The sequence below is a fragment of the Petaurus breviceps genome, unplaced genomic scaffold (assembly GCF_028583685.1).
Source record: "Petaurus breviceps papuanus isolate PSGF00001 unplaced genomic scaffold, PetGlider_PUasm1.0 89763, whole genome shotgun sequence".
NCBI classification, from domain to species: Eukaryota; Metazoa; Chordata; class Mammalia; order Diprotodontia; family Petauridae; genus Petaurus; species Petaurus breviceps.
In genome coordinates this window covers 127209-140015 of record NW_027187118.1, presented here as the reverse complement: position 1 = coordinate 140015, position 12807 = coordinate 127209, and the positions used below count along the sequence as shown (strand labels likewise).

General features: G+C 46.4%; 1 pseudogene; it reads left to right on the top strand.

Annotated features, from left to right (window-relative positions):
• The first annotated feature begins 8793 nt into the window (after positions 1-8793).
• On the top strand, positions 8794-10621 carry LOC138176503 (fizzy-related protein homolog pseudogene; annotated as a pseudogene).
• Positions 10622-12807: the final 2186 nt, after the last annotated feature.

Genomic DNA, 12807 nt, shown 5'->3' with positions numbered 1-12807 from the left:
GTGAAGTGTGACTTCAGTCAAAGGGCTGCCCTTGAGGACCTAGAGGGGATTTGTTCTGTGAAGTTGGGATTCAGTCAAAGGGACTCCCTTGAGGACCTAGAGGCAATCTGTTCTGTGAAGTTTGGATTCTGTCAAAGGGCCCCACTAGAGGACCTAGAGGGCCATATGTGCCCTCCAGCCTCAAGGTTCTCCACCCCTGTAGGGAAAGAACTGGTCTTTTGCCTCTTTTTGTATCCCTAGCACATGATGCCAGCTTAAGAAGTTTAAAAATTTATTGATTGATTGGCCTGTCTATAACCTGCTGTGTCTCCTTTATAGTGTTTTATCACAGGCAAAGAACTATTTAAAGAGGGAGACAATCTAGAGCCCCATGTGTAACCGCTGTGTGGGAGCTGTTTCCCTACTTGTGCAATGAGAAGGTGAGATGGGACCCCAACTCCACCCCGGCTCCCAGGCTTCCTTGCCTTTCCCCACCCTCTCCCAGGGCCCCAGTTTCCACATCAGTAAAAGGAGCGAGAGTGGACCCAACCCTCGCTCCTTTCCCCAACCTCGCCCCGCCCCCGCCCCCGCCCTCAGCCACTTCAGTTTCCTCTCCCGCCACACCAGGGCCCCTTCTCCCCAGAGCCTGAGGACGCCTTTAGGAGCCATCTGTCTGGGCCTGTGCCAGGGAAGGAGGGGTGGGAAGGTGGAAGGGAGGGGAGGAAGTCCAACCCTGGGCTGCCCAGAGGAGCTGGCCTTGGCCTTTTGTCCTTCTATTGGTCTGGTGCAGCCTACCAGCTGCTGCCTCCCAGCGCCTCCGCAGTGTCTCGTTACCCAGGCAACCACTTGTTACCTAGGCAACCACTGGAAGTGTCTAGGTGCTGGCTGGCGCAGAGGGTGGGGCGTCCAAGATGCTCAGCCGAGCTGTGGAGGCGTGGGCGGTCTGAGGATGGGGTCCGTGGACCCCTCACTGTTTCTGTCCCCGATGTTGTCACTCCGTCTTTCCTCCCTCCCTTCTTTGTTCCTCCTCGCTCCCTATCTCGCCAAACCCCTCTTTATCCTCCCTCCCACTCTTTTTTCTTCCTTTCCCACATCGGTTCCCTTCCCCCCCTCCATCCTTCCCTTTTCCCCACCTCCCATGCTTCCCTTTCCCGCCCCTTCCCATCCTTCCACCATCTTTTTCTAATCTGTCCCCTTGCTCTGAGTCCCTCCCTTTCCTATGCTTCCCCTTCTCTCCCCTCCCCCTTGCTTTTGTATTCCTTCCCTCCATCTTTCCGTCTTTTTTTCCATTCCCTCTCCTCCTGACTCCCCCCTCCCTTTTCAATTCCTCTTCCTACTCCACCTCCTTATTTCTCTTTCTCCCCTCTCTTTTCTCTATTTTTCATAGACCGTCACAGTTGGAAGGACAAAAACAAACAAAAATCCAGAACAAATATGCCAGAAAAATACCGACTTACATTCTATAAGGGCTGACAACACGCACACACATGGGTGTATTAGAGTGGTGGACAGCCTAATTAGCCTCATTACACAGATACATACAAAAAAAAAAACCCCACTGCTCTGGGAACAACCAGAATTAGTCAAATCCCTCCCTCTTCCATGCACCATTCTGCTAACTTGTCTCCTCACCAAGTCTTCTCTTCATGTTAAACATCCCCTGCTCTTTCAACTGAGCTCCCTATGGCATGATCTCTGGACTCACAATTCTGGTTGCCCTCCTTTGGACCGTTTATACCTTTGTCCTTTGTCTATTTCCACACTGCCAGGTGGTGCCTAAAACTGAACACAATATTCCAGATGAGGAAGGACACTTTCTCTTCATGTAGCCTTTAACTGATCAAATAAACTTTCCCAGATGCCATCTCACTCCATTGATCTGTACTGAGTTCACCCCACACTCCCAAATCTTTTCTTAAAAGAACTCTCATGTGGCCATGCCTAATACCACCCCCATCTTGAACCTCAAGAGTTGGCCAGTGCCATGCTGGTTAGGGCAGAGGTGCCCATTGGGCATAGGGATCAAGGGACTATGGAGCTCCTAGCAAGGAAATGTCCTCTACTGAGGAAGATCAGTACATGCTCTAACATCTTGAATCTTAGTTGCCTTGAGCACTGACAGGGGAAGTGACTTGGCCTAGGTCCCACAGCCAGGATGTGTCAGGACCAGGACTTGAACCCAGGGTTTCTAGGCTCTGAGGTCAATTCTCTATCCACTAAGCCAAGCCACTTCTAATATTAAGGGAAAATGCTCTTGTACAAAATGACTAATGTGGAAATATTTTATATGTTTGCACATGTATAACCTATTTCGGATTGCTTACCATCTGGGAGGAGGGAAGGGAAGGGAGGAGAGATGGAGGGATAGAATTTGAAACTTGAAACTTAAGAAAAAACTAAACGTTAAAAATTGTTTTAACATGTAATTGGGGGGGGAATATTAAGGGAAGATGGAGAAATTAGAATCAATCATTGAACAAATATTTATTAAGAATCTAACTATGTACCAAGGCCTGGGCTAGGTACCGGAGATACAAGTAAAAAGGACGTAATCCCCACTTGCAAAAAGCCCACATTTTAATGGGAGAGACTAGAGTGCCCTTGGAAGGGGATCATACATATTGGGGGGGGGGGCAAATCCCTTGGAGGAAAGCTCTGGAAGAGGAGGGTTATTTAGAGCAAGAACCCTGGGTGAGTGAAAAAGCAGCCTTTCTCCCATCCACTAGAATCTTTTTGATGAAAATCTACTTCAATTGGTTTTTGCAAACCATGGCTCAGACAGGTACACTAAATCCTGGGGAGTCTGGTGTTCCAGCTGCTGCCCGCACAAACAGGCATTAACAACACTGTTGAATGACAAAGTAGCCCTGCCGGCTGCCTTCTCGGTTGGAATCATCCTCACCCCCAATTTTGCCTTGCTGGCCATGCTAAGGATTATTTCTTGTTAAAGAGCTCCAAAATCCTGGAGGAAGATGGGGAAAGGGATGAGCGTGCCCTGATCGATTGCTTGGCATTACTTGATTACTTCATTGCCCGCATTTTCATTCAGTTCTGTGATTAATGACTGACTCATCAGCCATGCCTTTATCTTGTGCTCAGCCACAGCAATGAGGCATTGGAGACGAGCTTTGGGAGGTGGGAGGAGGGTGATGGTCCTTGCAAAGCCGCACCAGGCTTCCATTACGATGTGAACCCAGAGGGCAGTAATTTATGGGAAAATAGATTCCACTGATGGTGGGGGGAAGAAAATCTCCAGGGCCATCTGCACAGGGACCTGTTTTGTTTTTCAAGGACTACTTTTATTTAATAAAATGAACATGAAAAAGCAAGCTAATTGATGAGAACCAAGGAGGCCTTCTGCCTGCTGCCTACTTACCCTGTTTTTAAATGAGAAAGAAATGTGATTTACCACAGCCCTCACCAGCCCCTTTAATGTGACAGTTTAGGCTTAAGAGATATATACTGGAATCAGCTGAAAATAGCTCCCAAGGGACTCAATTTTTCAGTGTGAGCATTTACACCTTGGAAATCAGCAAATGCTACAAACCAGGGCTTAATTTGTTGTTTTGTTGATCGTTTAGACTTAAATTAACAGACAAAATGTCAGTAATGCAGCTTAAAGTTAAAAGTATGCAATGCACATATTTATTTGAGAGAGGTTTATGAAAATTTACCAGACACCTTCAGTAGAGAGTATGTGCGACTGTGTCACTGAAAACAGCCAGGGTTTCCCAAATTCAAGCAACTAGTAAGTGACTTCTGTTTGTTTCAGTTGTACAATGGGGATATATTATTATATAATAAAATATTATGATTTATATATCAGTACCTCCCTCACATGAGGGGTACTGCTTGGGGTTCTAGCATAATTGTGAGTTGTTGTGAGAATCAAATGAGATAATATTTTCAAAAGTGCTTAGCACAGCGTCTGGTCCATAGTAGGCGCTATCTAAATTCTTCTTCCTTCCCTTCCCTGCCTATCTCTCCAGAGGGTGCCTGGCTACTTCATTGAGGCTGGCTAGCCTGCCTTGTAGCTTCCAGCACAAATAAAATTTCTACCCAACTCTCTAGGTCTTTAACTGAGACTCCTCTTCTTACCCTCCTCCATGACCCTCACTCTGACCCTGAAACCAAATTTTCCCTCACTAGCACTATATAACCAAACAAGTCCTCTACTCCATGACCCTACCATCGATCTACTAATATAGAGTTCCTCCTCCAACTTCCAATAAAATAGATAAATATAACATGAACCATAGGTAAAGAAAAGGAAATAAATCTTCATTTACGATGTGATCCAAGCTTTCCTTTTGAGATGAGGTTGCCTAAGTCCTTGGGGTTGGTCAGCAACTACTTCTTCAGAGATGCTGTGAGAGACATTGGATTGCAGAAACTTACACTGATGTTACTCAGAGGCGATTGTGGTTTCAGAAGTTCCCTGTGAATGCAGTTCCCCATGACAAAAGATGCAAAGTTCAGCTGTCATAAAAACAGGCCAGCCTTGGTAGGCTCTTAACCTTTCTAGGTCAAACACACCAGATCAATTATGCTAGAACCCCAAGCAATAACCCTCATATACAACAAAGTCTACAGCACAGTATATCCCAATTTGTTCAGTAAGAGTTCTGTGCTTTTTCTGTAGTAAGGAACCTGCAGTCACATGTGGTCCTCTAGGTCCTTAAGTGTGACCCTTCCAAACTTCACAGAACAAATCCCCTTACTAAAAGGATTTGGTCTGTAAAACTTGTACTCAGTCAAAAAGCCAAACCCAAAGAGCTAGAAGGCCACATGCAGCCTCGAGACCACAGGTCCCCCACCCCTGGACTAAAACTACTTGGGCAAAACTGTCCCACCCTGGAAAGTTCTTTGCTGGGGGATGGGAGATGGACACCTGAAGTAGGGCAAGTGATATGGCATCCTTTTCTTTACCCTCTCAGACATGGGTGTGCACAGTTTTATAGTCCTTTGGGCATAGTTCAAATTACTCTCCAGAATGGTTGGATCAGTTCACAACTCCACCAACAATACATTAGTGTTCCAATTTTTCCTCATCTTCTCCAATATTTATCATTTTCCTCTTTTGTCATATTAGCCAATCTGATAGGTGTGAGGTGGTAACTGAGTTGTTTTAATATGCATTTCTCCAATGAGTAGTGATTTAGAGCATTTTTTCAGATGACTAGGAATAGTTTTAATTTCTTCATATACTCTGACCATTTATTGTTTGGGGAGTGACTTGTATTGTTATAGGTTTGACTCAGTTCTCTCTATATTTTAGAAATGAGACCTTTATCAGAGACTGCTGGTAAAAATTATTTCTCAATTTTCTGCTTCCCTTCTAATCTTGGTTGCATTGGCTTTGTTAATGCAAAATATTTTTAATTTGATGTAACACTGGGCTTTTTCTACGTGTAATGGAAGTTTAATTGACCTATAGAGGCCGTCCCAAGGAACATGTGCCAGGAGTCCCACTAGAAGCTTCTAGAGACATGGCAACACATTGCTTGGGCCTTTCAGGGATGACGAATTTCCTGGCTGCTTCTGACATGTGGTGGCCCAGTAATGAAAGGACTTGTCACTTTAGTGTGAAGCAAAAAACCCTTGGTGGCCCTTGGTCTTCTCCAGCCTTGTTATTGTGGCAGGGAGCAAAAATGTTACCTCAATTAAAAGGGGAGATAACTTTTTGCTGGCTTTCATTACTATTTCCTTCAACGTGGCAAGTAATGCCTTTGTTACTCAACTTCCTGTGATGAGGAATAGACTCATCTAGAACAATTTACCCCTTTTCCCCTGCTGCCTTTTCTGCTTTGTGTTTCCTCTCCTAAGTGACTGAGATACATCCATTCTCAAAATGGATGTGTCCCACCTTAGCAGTGACTGTGTCTTTGAAAGGTCTGAAAGTTCTAGAATCAATTGAGTGAAGCAGTTAGAGGTGGGCCTGGTTCAGATTGGTAACTTATTTGTTCAGGCTTTGTGTTGTGATGAAATGAGGCACCTGTGATGACTGAAAGAAAGAGTTCCTGGTTAAATTATGATCAATTTTATTAACTATGTCTAGAAAGCGATCAACAAAATAGGCCCATTATTCCCCTCGAGGAACAAAGAGGCCAAGCCTGTTGAAATAGACCTATTCCCATGAGGGTCTTGGGCTAGGTGACACTGAACACCCAGTCTTGGTCAGAGACTTATCAATATCTTTATCGCCTGTCTGAAGAAAGGGAGAACCCGCATTTTCCAGAGCTGGAGCAATAAACACAATAAGCAGGAATCCGCCCGTTCGCCTCACGCTCATTAGATCTTAACCTTCCTGGCTGGGCAAGCCTTTGCCCAAGGTTTCCCACACTGCTGGATATCTGGATGAGGGAGTAGAAAAGGGGGAAAACCTTGATCCTAACTTCATGATTAGTTATTAAATACAGGAGAGAAATCATCATCTCTCATGTTAGCTACATGCAGCAAGTAGCTAACAGTTAGTCATAGCATGGAAAGGAAAAGACTTCAACGCTTGGCTCAGTATGCCAAGTCCCCCTCAACTCAGCATAGAAATGAGTCTGGTCAGCAAAAGAAGATGTAGTCTTGGATGTTCCACCAAGTCTGAAGGGCCTTTTGATACCCTTGGGTGACCAGGAATCCATGTCTATATGGCCAGAGACTTCCAGGAAGCTGCATCAAAGTAGCTTGAACCTCAATATTTCCCCTCCAGTCAATCAAGTCTCAGGGACAGCCTTATTGCCTTGAAGAGGAAAATAAGTCTAGCCCACATTGTGGACTCTGGTAGACTGGTCTTGTCCCAAAAACTGACTGGTGGGAAGGGAAATTTATTTTTTGGATATAACAAATATGACATTTGTCAGTGAAGAAGCCTAAGCCTGTGTCTTGCCTTGGCCAGAAGAGATGGCCTTTGAGGGAGGTAGTAGAAATCTGAGGTAAAATACAAAATGCTTCACTAATCAGCAATCTCATTAAGTGCTTCCTGTTTAGATTATTTGAAATCTCAACTTCCTGGCCAGACAGAATAGTGGTTAGCTTTGTCACTTCTTTGATTTAAGTCCTACTGGCAGTATGTAGTTGGGAGAGTTTTTTGAGGTAGCTGATGGTATAGTGCAGAAAGGACTGGGCCTGGAGTCAGGAAGTTTTATTGTTGTGGTTGAGTTGTATCCAGCTCTTTGTAACCCTATTTGGTGTTTTCTTGGCAGAGATCCTGGAGTGGTTTGCCATTTCCTTCTCCAGCTCATTTTACAGATGAGGAAACTGAGGCCAACAGGCTGAAGTGACTTAACCAGGGTTACACAGCTAGTAAGTGTCTGAGGCCAAATTTGAACTCACAAAGACTAGTCTGCCTAACTCCAGGCCTGACACATTGTACTCCCTAGCTGCCCTGGAGTCAGGAAGACCTGAATTCAGGTCATCCTGAATTTGCACAGTGCCTGACAAGTAGATGCTCATTCTCTTCCCTTTTGTGTTTAAGCATTTCTTTTGTGTGTAGGAAATGTATGCTTATCCCATACCTGGTCTAGAGAGTGCCTTTCTATTGACTGCTTTTGGAAAGGCCCTAGACATAAGCCAGAACCTAGCTTTTAAATAATTTGTTCCTGGGGGCCCAGGGTAGAGGTTTAATCAGCCCAAGAGCATGAGGAAAGGGAGCCTCTACCCCCTCTTAGAACCCAGGCTCTCCCAGGACTGACCCCAGCATGATCTCATCAGTAGGTCCAGCAGAGGGTTCTCTTAATGGATAAGGAAGTGGATGCAGTGCCCCAACCCCCTGCACCCTCCTTTAAAATTAGACAAGCTTCTGCTTTCTTCTTAAAAAAAAAAAAAAAGCCCATGTCTTTTGTTTTTACACCTTCGGGCCTTAATATCCCTCCCTCCTCATCTACCCAGAGAAATGTTCCTTGTAATAAAGAATAAAAAGAAATGAAGGAAAATCAATTTAGCAAAACCAACTCATTAAATGGAGTCTGGCTAGCCTTCTCAGTGGGGGATGAGAGGAGGGGAAGAAGGGAGAGAATTTCGAACTCAACGTTTTAAAAACGAATGTTAATTTTTTTTTCATGTAATTGGGGGAAAATAGAATAGAAAATTAAACAAAGATGGAGTCTGTAGGTAAATGCGATGTTTCACACCCCTAGTTCCGCCCTGCAAAGGGGCTTCATTCTCTCCCATCTTCTTCGGGTCCAAACTGGATTCTGATTTATTCTGAATTTAATGTCACTTATTTTCTTCTCACTTCCACAGCCAAGGTCCTACGGATTAGTGTTCTCCTACCAGATCGTTCCCCATTTCTCCCGATTCTTCCCACTCTGGTATCAATCAATCGATCTGGCATTACCAGGCCATGGGGAGGCGGGGGTGGGGGCAGCGTGATGGAGGATGAGCGGCCAATGACCCTACGTGGGTGGGGCCCGGCCTCTGTGAGGTATAACTGCTATGCTTGGGGTGGGGCCTTTCACGGTCGAGCCCCGCCCTGCCACGCCCTGACCCCTCCCCTCCCTAGAGACCCTGCCCCCGGAGGGAGGGAGCCAGAGGGACCCCGGCAGCCCAGCGAGCCAGACTGACCAAGGCCTTCGGGGCCTCGTGAATGCAGACTGGCTCCATTCCCGCCTTCAATTCGCCTTCGACCAGTGACATCATCATTTGGAAGCCCAGGTTGAAGCGTGTAAGTGTCAGTTTGTCCCTGCCCAACTCCCCTCGACAGCATTCTGAAAGGGGGCCCCTCCCCCTACAGTGGCCATCAGGTCCTTCCAATTCTAGACCCGGGTTCGGAGCCTTTTCTCCCCCTCCCCCCCCTCCTGATCCACCACCAGCCCCAAAAGATATCTTTTCCACAGGAGTCAAACTGACCTTGGCCATTGGGCCCCCAGGCAGCCGGGTCTGCTTTCTCCCCATCGAAATATTGTCCAAGGGAGACAGACCCACGGTGGCATTGGTCCTTGTGAATCCGAACCCGGAGCCTGAGGAGGCCCTCTCCCTCCCCCTACTGAGATCCGGCAAAGCATCTCCTTCATAGACACTGACAGCTGGATGTGAGGGTCCCTCTGTTGGGCTGTTCCCACTCCCCAGATTGGCTCTGGGTGAGACCCCAAGAGAAATCAAAACCATAAGAGAGTTGACTATCATCGTGGAGGCCAAGACCAGCTGGAGGCCGACGGTCCCCAGACCTTCCGATGTCTTCGCCCTGCAAATATGGAGACCGCTTCATTCCCTTCCGAGCAGGAGCCAAATGGAGTGTGAGATTCCACAGGTCAGACAAGTCTGAGAAATTGTTGGGCCAGAAAGAGAATATAAAAGAAAATACTCGAGACAATAGCAATAGTGAACTGTTATACTCTGCCTTGCTGGAGAATGAGTTGTTGGGAGGTTCGAATCAGACAATCGAGGACCAAACAAATCCACCGCCACAGGAGAACAATCTCTTTACCTACTCTCCAGGCACAACGCGCTGGAGATCCGGTCACACCAATGAAGTATCTCAATTTTCCTTATCCTCCATCAGCACCAAAAGCCAGCTATTACTAGCTTCCACAGCAAAACTCCCCAGAAAAATCTCCAGTGTTCCTTTAAAAGTCCTTGACGCCCCGGAGCTAAGTGATGACTTTTATCTAAATCTCTTAGATTGGTCTTGCCTCAATGTAGTCACTGTGGGCCTGGGCACTTTCGTTTATCTGTGGAATGGCTGTTCAGGCCAAGTGACCAGACTCTGTGACTTATCTCTGGAAGAAGATTTTGTGACTTCTGTGAGCTGTTCTGAACAGGGGAAGTTGGTAGGAGTTGGCACAGAGAAAGGCTTCATACAGATCTGGGATGCCACTGTAGGGAAGAAAGTGTGCACTATGGAGGGTCACTTAGGCAGAGTTAGTGTATTGGCCTGGTATGCAGACCAGATTTCTTCTGGAAGCATAGATTCAAGGATCCTCCAGAGAGATATTCGGGCATCATCACTACAATCTCAAAGGTGGCTGCAAGGTCATAAGCAGGAGGTGTGTGGGTTAAAGTGGTCCCCAAATCACCAGCTTCTAGCCTCGGGTGGAAATGACAAGAAACTTCTGATCTGGAGCCAGTACAGCAGAAAGCCTGTCCAGCAGTACACCAGTCATAAGGCGGCCATCAAAGCCATCGCATGGTCTCCTCACCAGCATGGCCTATTAGCATCGGGTGGTGGGACAAATGACCGCTGCATCCGATTCTGGAATACACTGATGGGCCAGCCTCTCCATCACATCGATACTGGTTCTCAAGTGTGTAACCTGGCCTGGTCCAAAAATAAAGATGAACTGGTGAGCACCCATGGATATTCAGAAAATAAGATCATCATCTGGAAACACCCATCCCTGACAAAAGTAGCTGAACTCCTGGGGCATTCTTGTCGAGTTTTGTACCTGGCAGTGTCTCCTGATGGAGAAACAATAGTTACAGGGGCTGGAGATAATACCCTGAGATTTTGGAAAGTTTTCCCCAAAAGCTGTTCCACAAAGAAATGTGCATCTGTTCTTGATCTCTTCACTAGAATCAGGTAACTTCCCAACCTCACCCCCACCCCCAACAGGACCACCATACATCAAAAAAGAACAAAACTCTGACTCTAATCATCATGCATGGAAGATGAATGCAAGAAGCAAAGGATGGATGGGATGGGTGGATAAACTTGGAGAAATCTGTGAGATTCTTATTAAATTCCTAATTGTGAACGTTGTTGAATAGTATTTGGGCAGAGGATGTGGTTGGGGGGAAGCAACTGGAATTTAGAAGAAAGTCCATTACCTACAAAAGGCAGACCCAAGCTGAGGGTTGCATGGCCATTTTATATGCTGTCCAGGCCCTGTGCAACTTGAGAACAGTTATCTCTTCTGCTCTATCACTTCTGGAAGGAGACATATAAATGTACTTCCTCATTTGTCATTGTTACCTGGGGGAAGGGGGTGAGGAATGGAAAGGAAGAGCCTGAATGTAACCTAGACTCAGGGTGGCACCTTTCTCCAAATGGTGTGCCCTCCCTGCCCTTGAGGTACAGGTCCTTGGAGCCAGCATTTTCTATGCAGAAGAAGATGGGGGCTACCAAACAGGGACCTTTCTAGGGGCTTACAAGTGGGATCGGGGGATTTCCAGTCCCTAGAAGGTGACAAAACTAGGTGTTCCCATACAGAAGGAGAGCAAAATTCTATTGTGTGCTTCCTGGTGCCTACAACTTAATCAGATCAATCAAAAAGCATTCCTTTAGCGATCATAATGTGTCAGGCACTGGGGATACAAGTTAGTCTGCCCTCAGGGAACTCACAGTTTAAAGAGGGACAGAGGGGCACATGGGTACCTAGAAAGGTATAAAACTCCAAGATCGAAGACCACAGGACCATTCCTGAGGGACACAAATTCTCTCTCTGTCTCCCTCTCCCTGTCTTCTTTCTTCAGTCTATCTCTCTCTCCTCCCCTCTCCTTCCTTCTCTCCCTCTCTCTGTCTCTCTCTGTCTGTCTCTTCCTCTATCTCTCTCTCCATCTCTGACACACACACACACACACACACACACACACACACGTGCTGGCTCCCTTTTACCTTTGGTATTTAATAGGAAATCCTGTTTGATTTTTAAAGACCTCACAATCTGGCCCCTTCCTACATTTCCAGTCTTCTTGCACTTTTTTCTCCTCTCAATGTACTCTAGGAGCCTTTGAAATTGGCCTCCTGGTTGCTCCTCACACACAAGACTCCATCTCCCATCTCTGTGCCCAGCATGTTGGAAGTACTTGATAAAGGATTATTGACTGACTTGTGTGACTTTGGACAAGTCCCTTCTCCCTCCCTGGACCTCAGTTTCCCCCTCTGTAAAATGAGGAAGTTGGATTAAATGGCCTCTGAGGTCTAGAATCTTATTGTCACCCTTATGTGTAAAAGTTACTTCCCCTCCCTGGACCTCAGTTTCCCCCTCTGTAAAATGAGGAAGTTGGATTAAATGGCCTCTGAGGTCTAGAATCTTATTGTCACCCTTATGTGTAAAAGTTACTTCCCCTCCCTGGACCTTAGTTTCCCCCTCTATAAAATGTAGTTAGATTAGGTGGCCTCTGAGGGCCCTGTCAGCTCTATGTCAATGACCTTATAATCCCATGTATGGTTTTTCTTGTGAGTACATAAATGAGCAGAAAAGAAGGATGGACCATGTGAGTCTTATCCTTAGGAGGCACAAGAAATCGGAAGATGGGGGGCCTAGGTGGTGCATTGAATAGAGAACCAGCCCTGGAGTCAGGAGGACCTGAGTTCAAATGTGGCCTCAGACACTTAACACAAAGCTAGCTGTGTGACCTTGGGCAAGTCACCTAACCCCAATTCTGTCCTCAAAATGTTCTTGCTCTCTGTGGTACTGCACTCACCCGGCTTATGCTTGCTCCTCCTCACCCATAGCCACAGCTTGGGATCACTTCTGGTCAGTACCTCTAAGTCTGACTTCTAGAAAAAACAGCAGGAGGTCCTGAAGGATCTCTTCCACTCAGCCCTGCTGTTCCTTAGATGAAAGTTTCTGAGGTAAAATTTCTTAAGGCCTATTGTGCAAGCATGTCAGGTAGAGAGGCAAATTCAGCCAGTGCTTGGTTTCCGAGAGAGATCCCAAAGCATCTGGGAGGTTCTTCCTGCCAAGATGGCTGCCTGAACAGTGGTGGACCTCCCAGCTCCCCCAGACCCACTTCAGCAAAAATCTAAAAATCATATGCGACTACATGATGGCTTAGAAACCAAGGAGGATATGTAGTAAGTTACTTCTCCCATCCCAGAACCACACAGAAAGTGAGCCAGCCAGAATTTCTGCTAATGACTCCTGCTAAGGACTGCCAGGGATGGGAACTGCA